At 34.9% G+C, this 20,358-nt stretch overlaps 1 long non-coding RNA gene across 1 annotated transcript in view; it reads left to right on the forward strand.

Annotated features, from left to right (window-relative positions):
- LOC102044053 overlaps positions 1 to 20,358 on the forward strand; it is a 49,482-nt gene that overhangs the window by 23,544 nt on the left and 5,580 nt on the right. Inside the window, exons 4-5 of the long non-coding RNA XR_265279.1 lie at positions 12,256 to 12,386; positions 14,593 to 14,650. This is a non-coding gene — a long non-coding RNA (uncharacterized LOC102044053). The remainder of the gene's footprint in view (positions 1 to 12,255; positions 12,387 to 14,592; positions 14,651 to 20,358) is intronic.

A 20,358-nucleotide genomic window follows, 5' to 3' on the forward strand; every position in this document is an offset into this window, starting at 1 on the left:
TCTTGTTATTCCCTGAAGACAGCTCTTGAAATGCAACTGTCCTTTCCTCTGGCTTCTCTCATTTCCTGGAAGTCTCATTTGCCCCATGCGAATTTTTATATTTTAGCTTAATCTTGCTTAATTTTGTGTTTTCATTAGGTTACCAACTCAGTTTTTATGTCATGAAGTGGATTAATCGCTTTTGCATCTACTGCATGTAACTAATTTGAAGTACTGAATAGGAATTTTGCTCTGTATTAGTAGTTGTATAAAAATTATACTGTACTTAATGTGAATTGCCAGATATTTCTGTAGACTCACCTATACTTCATTTGAAAACGACACTAAATGTTTTTTAAATCTTGAAGATTCACTGCAAATTTTGAGCATTTTCTTCCTATGCTAATGAGCTAGCAAGTATTATTAAAAAGTTCTTTACAGGTAACATTTTACCTGCAAGTTTTATAGAGATTTTTCTTTTCTGCTATCTCAAGGATCCTTACAAAGCGCATAAGGTTTTAAAGCTCTATGAAGATTCAAATGACTGCAGAGCAGTGATGTTACTCATTCCAAAAACCTCATCTGAGGTACTTAGGACACAGTTTTGCAAGAGAGGTCTATGCAAGTCCTATTTGCATTTTTTGATTCTGCATTATGAGCTTACAATATGCTAGCTGTAATCTCACTCATAATGAATGGAGTTTGCTGTAGGAAATACATAACAGTAGGATTTACTTAAATTTATCAGAAAGGCTTTTAATTTAGCTAGCAACAATACCTTGCCAGGAAAGTTCCTCAAAGCACTTCACTGAGTTTTCAGTAAATATGTAATGAGGCTTGGTTACCATCTTTTCTGTGTGTCAAGAATAGAACTTAAGATAGCAATGAAATTCTTAGACTTCTGTGTTCAAAAATACAGTCAAAGGAATTATTATATTCTATTTTATTCACATGTAGTTAATTATAACTACATGCCTCAATTATAACCCACGCCTGCAAAAAAATAAGCAAAGCCAAAACCCTCCACAACATGCCTTTCTGGTCTTATTCTCTGTCCTTTTGCCTCCCTACATAAAATGAGAATTGTTGGGATTACCAGCCTTCTGCAGAAGACTTAGCAATTGATAAGTCAGCAGACATAATGAATTGCTTTTTCCAATTTGGGTCCGTGGCCCTAGGCAGAGATAAAGCTCAAAGATCATCCCATTCTCCTTTTCTACTACATAATTATTTCTGCTACAGCAGCACCTTGGAGCCATAATCAAGCCTGAGATTCCTTGATGCTACAGAGCATACAATTGCAGAATAAAAAGGTGTCTGCCTGACTGCACTGATGCACAGAGTAGGAAAAAGAGAGACATGAGATGGGTAGAGACTGATGGAAGGGAATGAAAAGAGAAGTGATGTTAGACATGACAGTCGGAGATCTCTCTGTGCAAACGTTCAAGTTTTTTCACATCAGAGGTTAGGTTTTGCAGGCTAGCTTGCAGAAGAAGAGAGAAGGGACTTTTCAAACCTTTGTGGGGAGTTCTTTTCCAGTGCCTGTATGTGCCAGGTCTGTGATTACACTTTCAGCTCTCCAGCAGAGAAAAGGACTTCTAGCTGTTCCAAGCCATGCTGCTTTGATGGTTGGTTTCCTGAGCAAAGGGTGCTTAAAAAGCAGAGTTATTTGTAATGTATTTTCTGCATTGCAGGACTTGAAGAAAGAAATTTCTCAATTTACAATTTACTTTATGTTTAACAATCTAATTTATTACATTTTTGAACTGTCCTGAAACATCTTAGTATCATAGCACAATCAGGGTGTGCCAGCTCTGTTACACACAAGATGGTGTCTAAAGATACAAGCAATGCATTTCAAACTCAGTCAAAACTAATTGCCAGTATGAGATTCTGCTTCCTTGTAAGTGTGCCTCTGCATATTTCAAGATCTTGTGAATACTATTCTGTATGTAATTATTCTTCCATGCAATTTCTTAATTACAGGAGGTGAACCTCTTAAAAGATAATTAAATTTATAAATTAGCAAAAGAGCCCCTCTGACAAAATTAAATTTATTTGAATATATAACAGGATCACAGTACTTCTTGTGAGGTTTTTAAGGCAAATGGACATAGGCAGATTGTTTTGATATTGCTACTATGCTTTCAGAGAACCACAGGGTGTCCCTGTCCATACTATGTCATGAATCTTTGCTTCAGTCTGAGTAATCTCAATTATCCAATGGTGATGCACTAAGGAAGGCAGTGAACTTGTCTTCAATATCAAAACAGAGGATAAAAATAATCTGTGCTTTTTCCAGAGCTATTTCTTGACCTTTATTTCAGCTGACTGCTTCTATCTTTACTTAAAACCTTAGTGTCAGCTGTGCTATTTCTGTGTGAAGAAATAGCCATTGAAAACTAGACTTGATCTTTACATTTTTTAGAAATATATCTGATACTCTTTACTATTTCTTTCAAGTTATATTCTAAGCCGTAGTACAGGAAAATTCTATTATACAACCTGCTGACATAGCTCTAACTTGGAATACTTTTTCTGCACCATGTTCTCTCACTCGTGTATTTTCTTTATGCTATTCTGGACTCTGTTATAATGATGATGATATCTGACCACTAGGTAGCATAGGCTTCTATCCCTTTCAAATTAAGTATCAATTTAGAAAAAGGTTTTATGGCTTTTCAACTTATTTGCCAACTAGTCAGATGCACTGTGCTGTTTCAAATCAAACTTATGTTCCAGTGAGGGAGTTAGCACTTAGAGTGAATTTAAACAAGATGATGTCAATGAATACATTATTTGACAGTATCTTCCTTTATACCTCTTTTTGTTTAAGGATCTTCCAAGTAAGTTAGGGAAACATGCCTTAAGGTGGGTGCAAAGCTGATGGGGTAGCTGTATCAAGAGTAGGAATCAATTGCTATCTGTCCCACTGAAAGGATGTGTTCATTGGAGGTTTTCATTGATCTTTGATTCTGGTACTGTTCTGTATTTCAACAAGGACAACTAGAATAAATTACACGTTCGCTGAACTGTTCAGCAGTTGCAAGTGAAGTATAGCTGCAACTTTTTCAGAAGACAGATTTGTAAATTCAAAAAGTATCTTAGTAAATTGGAAAAATAGTAATAGTTGGTATATTATTCACAGTAGTCCCAGTATTATGATCACTATTTTTTCTGGGTTTTTTTGTCTTTTAAAATATGCAAAGTTCTGTCTTTGGTAGAAATTATCAAATGTGAAAACACGGGTTGGGGAGTTAGTCCTAAATACTACTAGTTCCTGAGAAGAAAATCCTGCTTACTGTGAATGCTAATTGAATGTGAACCAAAATTTGAGACGGCTGATAAACCAAGCATTTTAGGAACTGGATAAAGTAGCACATTCAGTGTAACATGTCTATTTTACCCAGTACTGAGGCATTAGTAGCACCTGGAGTATTTTATCCCCTTTTGGGTATCACAGTGCAGAAATGCCATTGGAAATTTTATGTTTGGGAGCAGCAAAATGTATTGGAAATTTTGAAAACGTGACCTTAGATGAAAAGTTGAAAGAAATGTTTAATCAGTTTGGAGATGAAAAAACTGTGGAGTAATAGAAGTCTTCCAACATCGTAGTGTTATGTACAAATAGGGAAGGACCACAACATTTTCTCTCAGTTCTAGTTCTGAGGAGGAATAAACAATAGGCAGCACAATGCTAAATTAAAGCAGATTCAAGCAGTTTAGATAAGCATCAAATATAACTGTAAGGACAGTGAAGAATGGGAAGAACCCAAAAATTTAACGTATAGTTTAAACCAACTGGTCAAACATACTGTGAAGGATTTGCAAATAATTAATTCTGTCATGGAACAGGAGGTTGGACTGGCTAGAGTTCTAGGGTGCTTTTCATTGTTTTTTGTTGTTGTTTTTTGTTTCCCATTTTTTCAAAAATGAATGTGACTCCTTAGCATAAGAAGAGAGAAAAAGGTAAAGTTAAGAAAAGATTACATTTTTTTTCCTTTTAAGCAGCAAGTATAGTTTGAGGAAAATCTTCATAATCAGAAGTTACTTATGAAATGGGATATAATTGAAAATTTTCAGTGTCATGGAAGAAAAAATATATATACGCAACTTATAGTGCCGGTAACAATTTGTTTGCTTGGTGTTTAAAGGCTAATTCTAATTTTTTGCCTTTGACAAAGACACAAAGTAATTTTTTTGCAGTTTGATATTTCCAAGAACATTATAATTGCAACTAAATCCAACATATAACACCACCTGCCAAAGTCTAATATATGCTCTAAGAGATTTTAGCTGTTTGATTCCAGTCTTTTTCAGTTGAAACATGTAGCCCCTATAGTAATAGGAATATATAGTAGATAAACAGATTCTTTTTTTAAGAAATTGAGTAAGATAACATGGTTTTCCTACCAAAAAAATTGAAGGATGGAGAATTCACAGTAGCAATATAGGAATTCAGTACAGAATAGCTGTTGTATGCCAAAAGTAGGTTAGCTAGGTTTCTCCACTTGCAAAATGCTTTCAGAGTGTCATTGTACTATTTAAGTGTAATGTAAGGCTTGGTCAACATTGCTGCACAATTCTTTCAGGATGAAGTTAAGAAAAAAGTGCTTAAAATTGGAGACTAACTGGCAGAAGAGAAAAAAAACCATAGAATTAAGTCAAATATGTCAGTGAAAAATCACAGAAAATTCAGTGAAAAAAATTATATTCCAATGACTTTGTCCTAAAAACAGATGATACTAAGGCACTGAAAAAATAGCCTGTACATGATTACCAACCAGAAGTAAAATCTGTTTTCTAACCCATGGCTTGCTCATGCAATGCTATATTTCATCCTTTCTTCCCTAGCTGGTGATATATGGGTGTGTCAGTGAGCTAATGATGTTTTCTTAGAAGAGGCAGAAGGTTTTTTCTTTTAATGGGACATATAAATAAAACAAATTCAGCTGCAGAAGCAGCACTAACCTTAAAATTATTAGAGAATCAAAAATTATTTTCCATTATTATTTTGACCAGACTTTGAAACATTTGTAAAAATGAGCAATTATCCTCTGAAGCCCAAATGGACATAGGCAAGCCTGCACGCACATGGGCAGAATCCATCCTTGTAAATCCCCAGCTGAGGTTTGAGAACGTTCAGGAGGAAACCATACATCACTTCAGCAATACTCAGTGAGGAAAAAGGGGAAATCATACCAGCTTTAAACCAATTTGTACAAATGATCCTTTGGTTTCTCTGGAGGGCCAAAGAAAGAAAGCGCTTTTTCGAGTTTGTTTATTGACAGTAGAACTCCCCAGTGGCTTTCCATCAACACATTCCCAGTTTGCATCCTCTACAGAAGTTTCACACAAGTGTCTACCCCAGATGGTGCCTTTAAAAACTGGGTGGTAAGAAGGGGGAAAAAAAATAAACTCTTGAGGATTAGTGGATTGCTGTCCGATTTTGTTTCTATGTAGGGTCTTACCGAGGTCTTTTATGCTCTTTCAGTTCCTTTGCTGCAGGAGTAGATAAAATCACTTGACACTGATTTGCTGATGCTTGAATGTATCAAATTAGAAAACGTAAAGTTTATAAATATATGTATAGGGGATTTCCTTAGCATTTATTTCATGCTACTCTTCATTTCCTAGGGAGTTGCAGATAGAAGCTTGCAGTTCCAGTGATTACCCTGAAGGGGGAAAAACCTCTGTGGTAAGATCAGTGAGTCAGAAAATTTCACTCAAACAGAAATAATTGCATTCAAAGAAAACATACCTGTGCTTTTAGAGAATAGGGTGTGTTTTCAGTCTTGAAGCATCAAGTAGAATTTATGAAGGCAATATACAAGAGAAGGAAAATATTAAAAGGAAAAGACATATTTACCTTTATTTCCTTTATTGCCTGCCGAGCTTCAGATTTCCTTGGATGGTTGATTTGCTCTCAGGATAACATAGACAGTCCTAAAAGATGAAAGATTCCTCTCAAGTGTTTCTTCTCCTTAAAGTGACCTGATACCAACCCTATCTCTTTTTAAGGAAATCAGGTCCATGTGGCTTTAGCTGAATCTGCTCCCTTTCAGCAGTAAGGTCACCAAAGCATCATCTGTCCTGAACATTGCATTTTCACATGCATCACCAAAGGAATTGCAAGAGATAGTTTTCTGTGGTGATGCTACAGGAAAGGCAACAGTACTTTATAAGGGACACCAGAATAGAGGGAGAGAACAAGGGGATTCTAGTATGCTAGACAGGAATTTCTGTTTTGTTCTTGTTGTTAATACAAAAGAGGAAACTGCATATCTTTTGGTTTAAACTGTAACATTTGGTTGTGATTAGAAATGCACTTATTACAATTATTGTTAAAAGTTGGTAAAAAATCAAATTAAAGAAAATACAGAAATAATTTAAAGAGTCTATTATTCTCACCTGATCCATAAGTGGTAAGGTAATGTTTCAAAAGTTCAATCTATAACAAAATTTTAATTATCCTCTTGGTTAAACTGTTGAAAAGTTCAAGTTTCCGCCTTTGGGTTTTGTAAATTTTTCTAGTCTTTGAAGCCCCTTTTGCTGTCAATAATTCAGTTCCTTTCTCAATCCAGGGGAAACTGAGCATTTCTCTTGAGCCATTTTTATCTGCTTAATTTCAATGTATTGTCAATATAATAGTAATAGATATACTGAGGTTTTCCCTTGCATGTTCTTGAGAACATATTTACATGACTGTTCTCAGGCTTCTGGAATATTATTCAAATATCTAAAGCTAATACAAGTGACTTTTTGATAGCTGGACTCCATGGAACGTGAGGATTTTCAGAGATCATGTTGGTGGAACTTGTATACTTAAGCACAAAGGATCTGACTGACACAGACTTATTTGACTGTAAAAATTAAAAATTGTGCTGTGAAGTAATATTTTCAAATATAGGATGGCTAAATGCTATCTAAATATTTATAAAGAAAATATTTCTAATTTATTTTTTTTCTCTGCTCCTTCCTGTTTCAATTTTCAACTAATTACAACATGACCAGTGGTTATAAAACATTATGGCAACAAGGCACTGAGAAAATGACTCAAAAAATTAAGGGACATTAAACAATGAAAACCACTATGATAGTTTTCTGGTATTCTGCTCAGAGAGAAAGTATCAGAGAGAAAGAATATGTGAAATAAGTACATAAGAAGCAATGACACCAAGGTAGTAATGTATGTGTTATAAGTCTCTTACTTCCTAGAAACAAGGGACCCTTTCTTTTCTTCTGTGCTGGCATTTGTACTTATATCGAGCCAGAATGGTGGCACAAAAGTGGAGACAAATTCTGGAGCAGCCTAAAATGGAGCCAGGAAGTGCAATAGCAAAGTTATCAATGCAGTTGTTATTGTTGTTATTGATGACTGTGCTGTCTGTGTCAGGACTGTGCACAAAGGAGCTGGGAGGGAACCCTGCTAAGGGCAGCAGGCTTAGGACAGGGTAAGGCTGCTGCTCAGGGCTCCATGGCAGCAGGACAGGGTGGAGTTGGTGACATAGTGTGGCACTTCCACCCTCTGTAATTGTGTCCTTTACAGTGGGAGCCCATTTGGACTTCTTGAGGAGAAGGGAGGAAGGGATGGAGGGAGGGACCTATTGCTTCCCACTGTCTTGGGAGCCATGTCTTGCCCAGATTTCTGGATCACAGGCAATATTACCAGTGTATACATCTTCCTGATTATTGTCCTAATCCAGAAATCCACCAAATTACTGCCTTACTGCACTGTGATATAATAGATAAAGAAATTAACATGTAGTTCAAATGTAATTAGGTGGGAAACAAAATTATTTTAGAGACAAATAAAAAATCATGGTAATAAACTGGTTTCACTAAGTGTTGTTTGCTAATACATAGATGGGCAAAAAGAAAAACTGCGCAGAAAAAGCATGCATTAAATGGTGGCATTGGCATACTTGGTAGTGGAATTTCTTTCTTCCTGTTTAATAAATATACCCTGTAGGATCAAAATAGCTACTGCTTTTTCTGAGAAATATAGGGCTGTGTTATAAATGACTAGGAGTGATAGACAAAATTATTCATTCAAGAAATGTCTCAAGAAATTTAGATGTAGCCAGAGATACATGAAGTGTAAGATATCTTGTACAGTGTAAGATACATGTATGTAAGATACATGAATTCTCCTGGGAAGGAGAATTAAGAAGTGAATATAATGCTGTACAAGAATTAAAGTCTGTTTTTATCTTTTTTTTTTTTTAAGTGGCTGGGAAGGAGAATTAAGAAGTGAATATAATGCTGTACAAGAATTAAAGTCTGTTTTTATCTTTTTTTTTTTCTGAGTTTCTTGTTTTAAAATATGTAATTGATAAATTATTATAGGGAGTAGTAACTTTTAGAAAAATTAATTACTTGGACCCAGTATTTGTTGTAATAGGGATCTGTACCTGTATTTGTAGAACAAATAGTCTGTTTGACCAGCTGGATAAGCAGTTTAACTGTTTCAAGCCCTGCATGCTCTAGAAATAGAAATCAGTGATGGAGAACATGGTAATTCAGTGTCCTATTCCATTTGAAGGTGTACAAGTCCTAAAGGACTAAGCAATATTTACTATTTGAAAAGCAATTCAAAGACAAACAGTATCTATGATTGTCAAATTAAATATACCAAATTTAATGGGACTTTTGTAAGTAAATGACTGAATGCCTAAGGGTGCCCTGTGTTTGCTTTCTTAAACAGCAGAAAACATCTGGACTTTACTTGTCTGGAATATTAAAAGAAAAAATACTGCATGAAAGAGAAAATCAGAGACCAGAAGTTCCAGGCATGTAGCCAATTTTGTATTACAAAGATTGTGTAGCTGATTCAAGGATTAGTGTGCCTCCAGGATATTTTTCCAAACAGAGACACGGGGGAAATTAGGAAGAATTAGCCAAAGGTGTGAAGTTGGACTGCAGTCTATTACATCTGAATGGACATTTCTTGTCAGAAGCATGGTCTTGAGTTATTTTAGTCAAGTAAACCTTTGTGTGAAATAAACAGCAGTGTAAGAATTGGATGATGCAACTCAGTTCACACCTTCAATTAGTTCATTTTAATTTTATTAAATGTCCTTTTGCAGAAGGGTCCAAATTTTTGGTCAGTGATATCATAATGTCGTGCAGGGGAGTAAAGGAGAAAAGGCAACAAACCCAGTTCAAGCATTTAAGGCTTAGTAGGGAGCCAAGTGAAGTCTCTAAAGGTGTTGAAAGTTTGACAATATAAGTGGGTTTCCCCACTTTATGCATGAAAAATAATAATAATAAAAATCTGCAAAATCCCACATAATTACTAAATGTATAAGAATTTATTGTCTCTCAGGGCTTTAGTGCCCTTTGCTAAAGAAACTAAAGCACAATATCACAAAACAGGTTCTAAGTCATTGACTGAGGTGTGATGTACTCCTATTGTTTCTTCTCCTGGAGTGCTGGACTCACATCTTTATGCTCTTAATGACTACTCCCATTTCATATACTTGTAATTGTCAGATTCTCTCATCTGTAACAGTCAGTTCACAGAGCTCAGTTAAATTAACTCTGAAGAAGTGACTGCAATCACTCTTTCACTGAGCATGAAAATATCAAATAGAATATAGTAACTTCTTTTTCAAGAAAATATATATGTTTTCTGCTGCCTAATCTCCTTAAGATCTATACTGGTTTTTTTATAGTTACTATGGAGCCAGTTACTCCAAAGTATAATTTTTTTTTTTACACGAGAAAAAATAAATCATTTGCAAGAGCAGACTTATAACAGTGTTTGAGTTTTGCATTTTCAAGAACATGCTATCACATACTGTGGAAACATGAGCCAATTAGACAAAATCCATGTCTTCTTAATTTGCTTTTTATTGATTTCCTCTGTTGTCAGCTGACCTTAACAACCGGGTTCAGATCAGATTTAAACATCCAGGATTTATGATGTTTCACCTGTTAAGAATGGCAACAGAATGCAAGGACACTGTCAGATAGATGTACTGGAAATGTCTAGAAATGAGAGTGAATGGAATTAAAGTGGCTTTATGGAAATCTTTTCTGTATCCCTTTTTTAAGGGAATTTAGAGCTGCTAAACAGCAGTTTCACTCTGAAAACAGCACAATCAGACAATAAATGCTGAAGTCAGTCATTACTCCAGCAAAAAGTATACTCAAGGCATCTAAAAGTAACCAGCAAAAGGCCTGTTCTATATGTTAAAAATACCTATAAATAACCTGATATTTTGGTTTTGAGAAGTTTAGGAGGACCCATTTTCTTTTCTTGTTTTTAATGGTGGAAGTTAAAATTCTATTTGAAAAAAGTAACAAAAGCAAGACAAAGATTCTAAAGAAATTGACATGACCCATGTTTGTAAAAGCTTGTTAATTACTCTTCTTTTACTGAATTTGCACTCTGGCTATGGAACATAGGATATTTCTGGGATATCTAACTACTGCATTCATATGAACAGGGGCTGATTCAATGGGTAGCAGCCCAAAAAAAACATTTGATTGAACATGTTTCTCTTCACCGAATTCATTGTTCAGGTGGGAAACAGGACCTTTACAAATCCTGTCCCAGATTATTGAATACATATTATTGCTGAGAAATACTGTACTTCAGTTCTGCTTGGGGACATGTTTTTCAGGTTTCTTGTATGTGAGAGGAGATCCCTTATCTTTCCTGGCTGATTCAGTAATATTAGTTGGAAGAGAGCTGTTGGTGTTCCCATTTTACAGCTGCAGTTTCTCTCTCTTTTTCCCTTTTTTAAGGAGCTTAAGATCTCATTGTTTATGTATTTCATGCATTTTCTTCAACACAATCTTTATTGTATTTCCCCCTGGAAGTGGTGAACCACTCATTTTCTTTTGTGAGTCATTTAGTCATTTGTTATATACATAAATAATATTTCATAGGATGAATTAACATTACAAAAAATTTTTTTAAAGTTCTTTCAATATAATTAAATAGGCAGTAATTTTCTAAATTGCTCTAAGGTGTCAGTGCAGTCATCATCATGGAAAATTTATTGTTTGTATCCCTTAGAAATTTAAAACTGCTTTGCTCTTTTCTACATGGATTCCAGATTTTCTAAAAGCTTCCAGCTTTTAGGCTAAATGTGTCCCTATATTCAGGCTTTTATAAACTCACATATAGAGGTTTTTCAGCAGCTTTTGGTTTTTCAGCTGGATATCAGACAGTAATAGAGCACACTTGGTTCTTGATAACCATACTTCTAGAAATTCGATGGGTTTGGGGGATTTTTTGGTTGTTTTGGTGGGGGTTTTTGATTTTTCCATCATATTTGAAAGGTATTGTGCCTTTCTCATTGCAAAATCAGATTCCAGCTCTATAGGGAGACAAAACTGAGAGACAATGAGAAGGATGAACACAACAAATGCAAGGATGTTCAAGGATGAACTCACTCTCTATCTTCACTTGTGCTATTATAAACACGTCAGAGAAGCATCCAGATATTTTCCTTACCAGATTGACAATTCCTGGTTTTATATGTGGCTGTATCCCACCAGTCCCTACCTTGGTATTTCAACCTAGTTCAGATAGTGGGGGCATGGTCGTACCACTGCCGGCTAATAGTCCCTAGAGAAACTGAAGGGAAAATCTTTTCAAATAGCAGTTGTTTTGGTTCAGTGGCTGGTCCAGAAATGTTGCATGGTGAAGAAGGAAAATATTATAGTTGTAGCTGGGCATCTTTTTCAGATAGAGTGGAAATATGTGCATTTATTTGGATAATTTCTAATATACTTAAGAAGTTTAAAACACTTTAGAAATAAAAACATATTAAAGTTGAAATATTTTCTTTCGAAAATGTCAAATGAAAAAAATACTATTTTAAACTCACCTACCTACTTCAGTCATTTTTTTTCTTTCCCTCTCTCTTTTTTTTCTTAACTTTGAATTTGTTGAAACTATACCCAAATTCAGGAAATTACTTTTCTTAGAAAAGTTATTAATTCCAACTGGTTTTGCTTGTGGTGTTGGAAGCTAGTTGGCTGATTCATCCACAGATGAAATGACGAAAGTGACTCTGTTTCCTCCATTATGTTGTCAAAGACATTGTGGATTAATTTAGTGACATATATAATATCCTGTACTACTGAAATAGGTATACAGTGATGTACTCCTAAATACCCTAATTCTAACATTATCCCATTTTGCAACATGCACTTTTCCCCCTACATTTGCACTGTAATTTTCTGTAGTCAAGAAGAATAAGTCAAACTATTTTTCCCAAGTTCCGACTGATTTTTATAACCCACTCTCTCCTGCAGCTATGAAATGCGTATGAGTAAGTGCTAAATGTTCAGCATTTTGGAAGGAAAATATTTTCATTGAAGCAGATGTTTCTCAGATTCTTCAGGAGGCTAAAACATTTCCTGAAACTGTTGCTACTCTCCACAGGGTAAGTAAAGACTTTACAAAAACAACTGTTTCTTTGAAATGAGCATTACTACCAGTATGATTTTCTGTACAACACAGTAAAATAAAACTACCTTCTATATGAAATGAGTAATTAATGTATAGAAGACATTTATTCCTTCAAACTAAATGTTCTGTTACAATCATAAAAATGGCTCAGATGTTCATTAGCTTGTTTATGTGAACATCTGATTAAATGCTTTCATCACATCATCCTTCCTACCATGGCTTTGATATTTACTAATGAGTTGGGGTTTTTAAATTTCATAAGTGTCTGAGGAAGTACTAGAATATGAGACCCTATCATTAATATTTGGAAAATTTCACTGAAATGAACCTATGAACTAATCAATCAGCATTAATCATACATAACCTTATAGTGACATGTAACTGTGATTGATCTCAGTATGAGTGCTGGTACTTATGAGCTGCAACCCATTGAAACAATATGTCTTTCTCACAAAGATGTAATATCTAATTAAATAAAAAATAAGTGCATTTTTTTACAGAATTAAACACAAGTGACATAAAGCATTACAAAAACATTACAAAAAGAAGCTCAAATTATGAAGTAGAGAGCCCAAACATGTTATTATGTAAAAATAAAAAGGCTTAGAATATAAAAGCAATAAGGAAATAGTATAAGTTTTCTCTGTTCACTTTGTTAGTTTTACTGAAGCTGTTGCCTGCAATATTAGCTAGTGATCCTCTAAAAGTCATACTGCATTAGTTACCTTTTTCAACGCCTCAAAAATACTTGTAGTAAGCACATTAATACATCAGAAGCAGTTCTCTTACAAACTGAAATGTTTATTTTGCTATTATCACTGTAACTCAGTTTCTAGATTCAGACTCCTTCTTTCTTTTTAGACACCTTAGTTTAATTGAGAAAGGTTTCAGACCCATAAAGGCAACAGCCTTGAACTGTAAATGGAAACTACCTTTGTATCTACTGGCATTGCATTGCTGAATATTATTATTCTGTTATATTAGAGATTGACAATTAACAGCTTATACAGAGGCTTGAGTATTAGCTTCTGGTTTATCCTCAAAAAGCTGTAGATGTTTTCCTCCTTTTTCTTCTGCCCTCCCCCCGCCCCGTCCCCCTGCTTTTTTTTCTTCCGATTTTAATTTGTGTTTTCTCAAAGTTCCTAGTAAAAGATGCTAAACTCTAACAGCAAAAGAGGAATTTTATGCCTGGACTGCTCTAGGGCCAGTGTAGATGCATTAATTACATTAATTGTAAGTTGACAATCCTAGTCCTTAGCCGTCTGGGGCCTTATCCAAGGCTCGCTGACGTCAATGGGAACGTTTCCACTGCCTCCATTTTGGCTCAGGTCCTAAATTTCTGTGGCAAAATATAATGCTGTGAGCTAAGCTGTCACAAAAAAAATGTACTGCAACTCTTCGAATCTCAAAATAGCAGAGTGTATACAGAATTCGCAGTAAGAATTGTATTGCTGTTGTTCTGAGATGCTTAAGCAGAAAGAATACTGCTGTTTTTACCTCCAAATTACTGGTTTTCTTTTACAAAATAAAATAATGTACCTCAGTCACGTATGTTCTGTATAGGGAGAACAAATTCACTTTAAAACTGTTCCATGATGCAGCTTCTTAGGCAATTCTAATGAGATTAAGAACATTGAAAGGATGATGAAATAACTCTTGTGCTTCTCAATAGTAAATTCAGTAGAAGAATTAACACAAATACTTCTCTGCTCAGTTGCCATAGAGTCATTTCACAAAAATGAAGTGCAATTTTTCCCTCTCTGTTTCTGAGTAAAATGATTCATGCAGTCAGAGAATTTAAGGATAGCATGGATTATTAGTAGTGTAGCTTCCTGAGTACTATACCATTCTATATCAAAATTCCTGCTTATTGCCTTTTTATTCATTGGAACTTTTTAATGACTCATCTGGATCTGTGCTTAAAGTGACAAGGCCCCTTGCATTGATACTTGCAATCTAACATGGCTCGTCTGTTTCATCAGCAACCACTAATTAACAGTAATTGTTCTGTATTAAAAAATATAACAGGAATACACTGAAAAGGTCATAAAAGATAATTACACCTCAGATAATATATATAATGATAGCTTGTTAATATTTTAACATGAAGCTTACAAAAGTGTAACCTGTTCAGTTCACTCTATGACTAAATTTGTATGTTGTACATATCTGGCTTTCAGAAAAGACAGAACAGATCTTCATTTGGAAATGAAGCATCTCGTGATGAAAAAAATTTAGGTGACACATTTTTGTCTGACATTATGATAGCTTTAAAAGACATGTACTAAAATTGGATCTGCCAATAAGTATGGGGTTTGTCACATTTCTTTCCACTTTAGAATTGCAGCTTTTTGGAGTCAGTGAGTAAAACATGATACTTACCATAGTTAAGAAACTTGCTATCCTCTGGGCTAGAAAAGGGTGATTTAAAGAACTACTGGTATTCTTTTAACCACAGGAATGTTATTTAACATAATTTAGCAAACTGGGGAGGATAGCACCAAAAATGGGCAATGTTGCACAATGGATTTGGGGGAAAGAAAGAAGGTTGGGCTCTCAAATTTCTGCATGATTTGGGAATCTGGCATAAGGCTCACTTTTTTTACAAATTGGAGACAAATGGAGTTCAAGAGCTAAACACTGCACATGATGACTTGGCATCATATTACGCACAAGCTGTGACTCATGAGGTACTATATGAACCATTTTTAATTAGTTAATTATATTCTCCTCACAGTATATGAAACTTTACAGTTTCAGAGTATGATTCACTCACTTTGTCAATTACAGTAAACCAAAAATGCAAGGTTTCATAAAAAGATCAATAACAGCAAATAAGGAGACACAGTTCCCCTGAGAAAAAATAAAAGAAATCCTCAGATATTTTCTGTGAATGTTCCTTTTTTTTTTTTCTTCTATTTTAGGGAGTGGGTTTTTTGCAAGTGTTCATTCACAGGCTGTGCAAGCTATTTATAGCGATTTTACTGCTGTGGTAACACCTCAGCCAACACTTTTTTCTTTGCACATTTCTTTCCTAAGCCTGTCTGGCCTATTTTAGACCACAAATAACTTTGCTGCAGCTGTTGCACGTGACCAGTTTGTCTCCCATGCACTCTAGTCTCAAAAGTGCAAACTCTTCTTTTTCTGCAGAATTTCCCTGAGAAAAAGTCACCAGTACATCTAAAATAGGGATACAGTGTCCCAGAGAGGGATGCCATGGATAAAGCAGAAAAGGGTTATGGATACGAACCTTTGTTTCCATGAAATACCTCAAAATAGTATTTCATGTATCTAGTTGCTCATGGGAACAATGTCAGTGCAGGTTTAAGGCTTTCAGACATGGTCCAGGAACACTTAAGCATCTGTGGATTTAGAGTAGATCCTCAGAAGTCTGTTTTCAGAAATAATATGTGTGTGTGTGTGTTTTCATTCTGTGAGTAAGAATTTGTAAGGGTTTGATCTGGTGCAATAAAAAAGCAAAAAACCAGATCTGATACAAAAGTGCTTCTTTACATAAAGATGTTGATCCTTTTGTCAAACAAACAAAAAAAATACTGCTCAGAAAACAACATAAAACAAGAATGATAGTTTACAGAGCAGGAATTTATTTGTGTAAATTAAATCAGAAGCCTATCTGATTATCTGTTTTGGTTGGTTTTTTTCCCAATTGTTCTCAGTCTATGTTAGAAAATTAAGCTCTAAAACTAAGCTTTAAAACTAAGTCTTTTCGAATTGAAATGGAAAAGTGTTTTTTAAATGATGGCTTAATGTTACTGAAAACTCATAGGCATTAAGGATGCCCTTTTCCCCTGGGAGAAGATAAATTCATGCTGAATTCACTCTGTTTCTAACCAGCAAAAATGTATTGGCTTCTGTTTTTTTAATCCTGATTTAGGTGGTTATATCCAAGATTATGGTCATATCCTTACTGCAGGTAAATCTAAAGCTTTATTTTGACAAGTAAACACTAAAAATTCAAAGCACAGATATAACAATTATAAATTCTGTGGAGTAATGGTCTACAAATCTATAGACAATCAAATATGACAAGCAACAAATTTTAGAGTAAAATATGCAGCATTGAAGATGCACTATATTGATTTGCATTCCCAGGCTGTGTAAGTCAAACTACAGGAAAATCACTGGTGATTGTTTAAAGACTTTTTGTTTTCAAGCTAGCTGCAAGCATACAAAATCAACTCTTGATTGCTCCACTTGATGTTCCACTTGTACTTAATCTTTCAATGAGCAGCAGTATACAGGCAAAGTAATGTGGGGAAAGCACTTTATTGACATATCCTGTATTCTGAAATGTGAGATTAAAAAATAGTTAGAGAAAACATTTGCCCATTTTGTGGGATGACACAGTGATTTTAAATTCACAAGTCTTTTGGAGAACATAGCAATATTGTATATGTCAGTGTTGCTTTTATTCCCAAAGAGCTAAATATAAGAATATTATTTTCATTGTAATAAGTTTTTGTCTTTATATTAACTCAGTTTATAAATAGTAATATAAGTCTTAGCTGAAAATTCTTCAAGGGTAAGATAGAAGAACCTTGAACATTTTTTAATGATGTAGGTTGAACAGATGGAATGAAACTCAGGTGGCTTCACTTTATAATGTGAGATTCTGAACAGGCAGCTTTAGAACTGTCTAATAGTCTGCATGTCAGAGTCGTGCATTGGAGAGGATCTTTTGCAATTGTCTCCAAAAGCAACAGCACAGATAGAATGGCAGTTTGGATATGTGATTGGAATGTCATTTCAATGTCATTATGAGCATTCCACACAAGATCCCTCTGTGGTTTTTAAAGAAATTTAATTTTAAATAAATTTCTTCCATCTCATAAGATTTCTTTTAAAATATGTTCTGAAGTCTTGTTTCACAATTGACTTACTGGTCAAGAATGATGTTTTAAGAAACTTCTTTTACATGATTGAAAACTGTTAGGAAAACTCAGGTTTCTGTAAAACAAGGTAATTCTCATTGAGAAACATTTTCCTAGTGAAATCTGAGGTTCACCAGGGGATAGGATATTAATGTGAGCTGAAGATAACTAGACAGATTTAAGGGAGGACTTCAAGAGTTAGTGTGAGAAGGCAGAAAAATAATGCATTTTTACAAGCAGAAGGTAAACCTGATTCAAGAATAAATTTAAAATACTCTTCTGGTGCAAATCAAAAGTTTAATATATTAAATACTGGAGGATAGACCATGACAGAAGTGAAAGGCTCAGTATGTCTTGAGTCATCCAGGCTCCTCTCAAGAGCTTGAAGTGATGAACTGTGGCCACAGCTGAACCTTGGCATGGGAGCTTGTTTGTCACTGTCCATGGTGCTGTTGGACAGCGTCTGAACACATTGTTAACCAGAAGCATGGGAATCGTCACTGTTAAGAACAGTCATTCTTATTTTCATTAATATATTATGACTACAGTCTTCAAATAAATAATATAGTCCCATCACAATATGTCATTCCCTTCCTTTTAAATCTTTTTTTGTCAAATATACTGCCAGACACTGCTTTGATTTCTCTATATTCAAAACATTGATTCTTTATAAAAGTGTCTAAGTTTTCAACTCAAAGGCTTTTAAGGGTAACTATTAAACACAAATCTATAAATCTAATTAAATATCTTTATTGACATTTAATGTCTGTAATTTCCTTTAGAAAACATATTTTATCTCCTCTGAACAAGGAGAAGGCGAGAAGAGGTGGAACCATGGGTGTTTGGAAAGGTGTTAAGTAAATGGAGACTGAAAAGAGGGAGGTACACACAGGAGAAAGCAGAAAGATGAGAGGAAAAGGAGACATAAGCTAAAATAAAGAGATGGCAACAGAGTAATGAAATTCTAGGAAAATAAAGAAAACCAGAATAGTGCACTCCTCTGACTAAGTACCAAGTTCTGCTAGTTCTATTTTTTTCTATTTTATTTTTTAGTTGCACCAATCTCATTCCTTGATCCTTCTGTCCTTTTAAATTTTCTTCCTAGTTCTTTCTACCATCTATTTCCCTAAGACAGGTTAACTCTTCTTTGGATTTTGTCTGTGGAAAAGGTGGAGACATATGCAAACACTGGATTTTCACTGAGTTTCGGTGTGTTGATTACACCAGTCACCATGCTCACATTGATGAAACAGACAGGAGATCATGTTCAGAAAACACAGAGTGAAATGGATATGTTGTCCAGAGAACCCGGTATAGAGTACTCTTGGGAATGATTTCTTGCTGCCCATCTGGTTTTTTCCACATGGCAATTACAGTAAGTTTCTTCTGAATTCCTTCTAACACTCTTAGAAAGAGACCAAACCTCTTAGCTCAGGGACTTTCCCAAATTCAATCAGATAATGAGACTTCAGTACAAGCTTGTGCTGGTTTTTCCAGCCTACAGACAAGTTCAGTTCATGACTGTTGGAGATTACTCATGTGTACATTTTTCTTTCTAAAATCTGTCATTATTTCACTTTGAATTCTTGAAATATATCTTACTGATTTGATGGCTGAAAGCCAGTTTTATACCCCTTGTGATCCTCTCTGTCTTATATCAATGAGAACAATCAACAACATCTTACTTCTTTTTCCCACTAGCCTAGTTTTATGGTTTATGTCTTTTAGATGCAAATCTTGATGGCATTATGTTCTCTTTTAGGTTTTTAGAAGCAAACAATTCAGAATGTGAAACATTTAGAGGCTTAAGGTTAGGTACCTGGCATATTTGTAAGATCTACTTTTCCTTGGAAATGGCTCAATTTTTATTAAGCACTTGAAGCCATTTGAGCCCTACATAACACAGCCGGATAGTACCTATACAATCAGAAGATAAATGGAACTGGTTCCAAATGTTTCAAAATACATTCTGATATGAAACTGATCTCTTTAAAATTAAATTATTAAAATCTTATAACCTTTCAAATATCTACAAGGACATGTAGCATGTTTGAAAATCATGTATTATTGAAAAATATATTTCCACCATTCCTTACTGGAAACCAGAGTTAAAGTTATCCCTGGAATCACACCAGTAATAAATTTAGGATTCTTTTTGAATGTTTCTGCATATTACTGATTTAAATAATTGTAAAATACAAGGAAATGTATAGCTTGTATTTAGTGAGAGCAGAATATTTCAGAATTTGTGGACGCTTTGTGCTCCATTGGACTGTATTGCATTGTACACTGCTTAATTTGGACATGCATCAAGCCATGAAGTGTGGCAGCAATAAAATTTGTTACTGTATTGTCCATTTTGTTTTGCAGTGTTCAGTCTCAGAGGTTCTCATTATAGAAACAAAAGCTCTGTTTTGCTTGCCATTTAGCCTTCCAAAACTCTTAATTAAACAAGAAAGCTGCCAAACACAGGTTTTTGAGGTTAGGTAGCCCAGATGGTAACCAGTTCTGAGTTATGGCCATTTTCCTAAATATCAAAGTCAAGACTTGAAGCACAAAAAAAAAGCTGTGTGTTAAGCGTTTTACAGTCTTGTGAGACATTCAAAAGACAGACACACTTAACACATTTGACAGCACCAGGGGAAGTAGAAAATGTCATGACAAAAATGTGACTGAGAAAGCAGAGACATTGTGGAGTTTACCTCCATTCTTCACAAGAAAACAGAATTTGAAAGCATTTTGTATAAATCCTAAAGAAACACTGGATTTTGCCTTATCACTTTTTTGTCAGAACAGTTACTTATCTACAAAGACATAAAGTTAGCTGCAACTCAGCAAAGTGGCTATATTATCAAGGAGCAAGTTCTTACACCTTTTTCTTTCCCAAGGTTATTTGTTGATCTAGTGGAAATAACCACATTTTTTTCACTATCCAGAATTCAACCCACACAGAGGTCGCTCACTTACCAAGTGTTTCCAGAGGACATAACTGCAGTACTGTTTTGATTCTGTCTCTGACAATGAGAAGGATGGGTTAAGAGGTGACAAGCAAAA

Source organism: Geospiza fortis, unplaced genomic scaffold (genome assembly GCF_000277835.1).
Source record: "Geospiza fortis unplaced genomic scaffold, GeoFor_1.0 scaffold138, whole genome shotgun sequence".
NCBI lineage: Eukaryota > Metazoa > Chordata > Aves > Passeriformes > Thraupidae > Geospiza > Geospiza fortis.